The sequence below is a fragment of the Stegostoma tigrinum genome, unplaced genomic scaffold (genome assembly GCF_030684315.1).
Source record: "Stegostoma tigrinum isolate sSteTig4 unplaced genomic scaffold, sSteTig4.hap1 scaffold_58, whole genome shotgun sequence".
NCBI classification, from domain to species: Eukaryota; Metazoa; Chordata; class Chondrichthyes; order Orectolobiformes; family Stegostomatidae; genus Stegostoma; species Stegostoma tigrinum.
Window position 1 is genome coordinate 2384783 of NW_026728516.1, and position 2886 is coordinate 2387668.

Here is a 2886-nt window from a genome sequence, read left to right on the forward strand (position 1 = left end):
GCTGTTAGAAATGTGACAAGTTGCTGGCTTGAATCCTACATGAGCCGTTGTTGCCTCTGATGTATTTTTTTAATGTTTGGGGGAGCTTGGGGGTGGTTCTTTATGAAATCAATTTCAGCCTATGATCAAAAAGGGTGTTTGCTGCGAACACATCACATGCATTCACTTACCTGACCAAGGTTTAGGGTTAGTAATCGTATGAAATTATGTTTCACTGGATTGGTCGGTAAACTTGCACAATAACTGAATGAAATGATGCCAAGTCTCAGCAGAGAAACAGATGACAATGAAGCAGTCATCTGAGGACAAATTTGTTTTTGTTTTGCAAGTGAAATTTTCTGCTTCACAAAATGAGGCCCATTGAAATGAAGCAGTGACAGAGATTGCCTTTGCTGGTGCTCACCTCATGTATCACATTTCCACCTTGGACCCTGTAAACATCTCAACTCAACAAGAAGCCAGTTCATCATTGCGAGCCAGTGGCGTAATGGATAACGCGTCTGACTTCGGATCAGAAGATTGCAGGTTCGAGTCCTGCCTGGCTTGAGTGCAACCTGCCCATTTTCAAGGCTAGCAAGATGACATGTTCACCTGAAGTTGGAATATAGGGTGGGTGATTTCGTTGCCAATTCCCTGAAGCTAAACTACAAAATTGGAAGTTGAGCAGTTTTGGGGACCTTTTCAGCTCACTGTTGGCTTCATTTCTGAGCTCAGAACAACAGGTCTCATTGCTTGGAGAACTTGCTTGTGCTCCATATAAATCTGCCTGTTGTGGGCAAAACATGTGTGGGGACAGAGAGTGAACGTGAAGCGCCTGGAGTTAGTGTCATCCTGAGCAATGTGCCTGTGTATCTCCCTCTGTGGCTAAACATGAGGATGAGTTCCATAAGTAGGCTGTACCACTGTTTTACAGTCACAAAACCTTGATTACAGGGTTAATCTCAATGACGTTTGCCTTTGATGTGTCAGAATGCACAACACGGTGGGCCAAATGCTGGAAAATGAGATTAGAATAGGATAGATGCCTGATGACACACACAGACACAATGGCCCTGATAGTCTCTTTCCACGCGATAATAACTCAGACTGGGAGAAACTGACCTGTCACCAAAAGGATCGAAAATGGAAAGGCAAAAACAACGTTTTTGAGAAATGATACAAGCATCTCCGGCATGTTCTTTGGTTGTCTAGTGGTTCGGATTTGGCGCTTTTGGAACCACGGCCCTGGTTTGAAATACTGAGTGGAAGATCTTCCCTCCTCGCTTTTGGCGATGACAGCTTTGCTGACTCATTGTACTTTTATTCATTAACTGGCGTCTCTGGCTCGGCAGCATTTATTCAATCAACCACATTGCTGGGGCTTTGTAGTCACATGTAGGCCAGACCAGGTGAGGATGGGCAGTTTCTGTCCCTAAAGGGCATTAGTGAACCGGAGGGTTCTTCCGACAATCGATTGCATGGATTGCATCGCCTCCCTATGAGGAGAAGGAAAGGGGCTGTGAGGTAACTAACTGTGTCCCAAACGATACTCAAGCTCACGTGAAACAAAGAACTGTGGATGCTGGGAATCTGAAACAAAAACAGGAACTGACAGAGAGGCCCAGCAGGCCTGGCAGCATCTGTGGAGAGGTACAGTTAACATTTCAGATCCACTGACTGTTCATCAGAACCAGGTCAGTTATGCCTTTTTATATTATAATGCCAGGGAAATGATCACTTATATCTGTCAAATCAGCATATTTATTAAAATATCACATTAATTTCCCATCGTCAACTTTACTACTTTAACAGACTTTTATCGCCTGTAATGCTGCTTCCGTGGCCCTCAGGTGGTAAAAGGCTCTGCTTAAAAGGGTTTATTTGCCTTTTCCTTTCAGTTAGTTAGCAGCGATGTCGAATGGAGAATTGGTCCTTTTAGTGTCTGCCTCAATATGCATCTCTATTTGTCTCTGGGTATTCACCTCACCAAATTTTATATTCTCCAACTCTGTCCATCCATATTGAGGGCAGCACAGTGGCACAGTGGTTAGTACTACTGCCCCACAGTGCCAGCCACCAGGGTTCAATTCCAGCCTTGGGCGACTGTCTGTGTGGAATTTGTGTAATCTCCCCGTGTCTGCATGGGTTTCCTTCCACAGTCCAAAGATGTGCAGGGTGGGTGGATTGGCCGTGCTAAATTGCACGTCGTGTTTAGGAATGTGTAGATTAGGTGGGTTATAGGGAGGTGGGATGCTTTGAGGTTCAGTGTGGACTTGTCGGGCCAAAGGGCCTGTTTCCACATTGTAGGGATTCTCTATCTATATCCCTCATTTCCCGTTGCTGCTCTTTGAAAAGTCTGATGACTGGACAGTGTTTGAGACTGGAGCTGCTGAGAGACTTTCCCACCCCGATTGTAAAGCCTGGAACTGGGCTCACATTCTCCAAATAGTGTTTCTGTTACTTAGGACTGAGCCAAGGAGACATTTATTCCCTCAAAACATGATGAGTGTTTCGACTTCTAAATAGAATTCCTAATCCACCAGAAAAGAAACAAAATGCCACAATTATATGATTGCTGTGATGTTTTTACTGTTGGTGTAAAATGAATGAATGGTGACAGCAGAGAATGAGTGTGATCAGCTCATGGTGCCTGTCTCATTACCACAATATTCCGCAGGAAGGCTGCAGTTTATTCTGCCTCACCTTGTTATCCCGACCAAACCTCAGGATGAATTATTTGTTAGCAGGAAACGATTCCCTGATGGGGAGAAAACAGGCGACAGGAGTGCCAGCATCAAATGATAACTGTCTGCACTAAAACATAGGAACCATGCTCAGTTCTCTGCACCAACAGGGCAAGTAATGGCTGAGTGGTATTGTCGCTGGACTGTTTATTCAGAAAGTCAG

The 2886-nt window shown here is 44.7% G+C and overlaps 1 non-coding gene across 1 annotated transcript; it reads left to right on the plus strand.

The window, feature by feature from the left end:
• Nucleotides 1-473: 473 nt before the first annotated feature.
• Nucleotides 474-546, plus strand: trnar-ucg (transfer RNA arginine (anticodon UCG)). The gene has a single exon. It is a non-coding gene; the product is annotated as a tRNA-Arg (tRNA).
• Nucleotides 547-2886: the final 2340 nt, after the last annotated feature.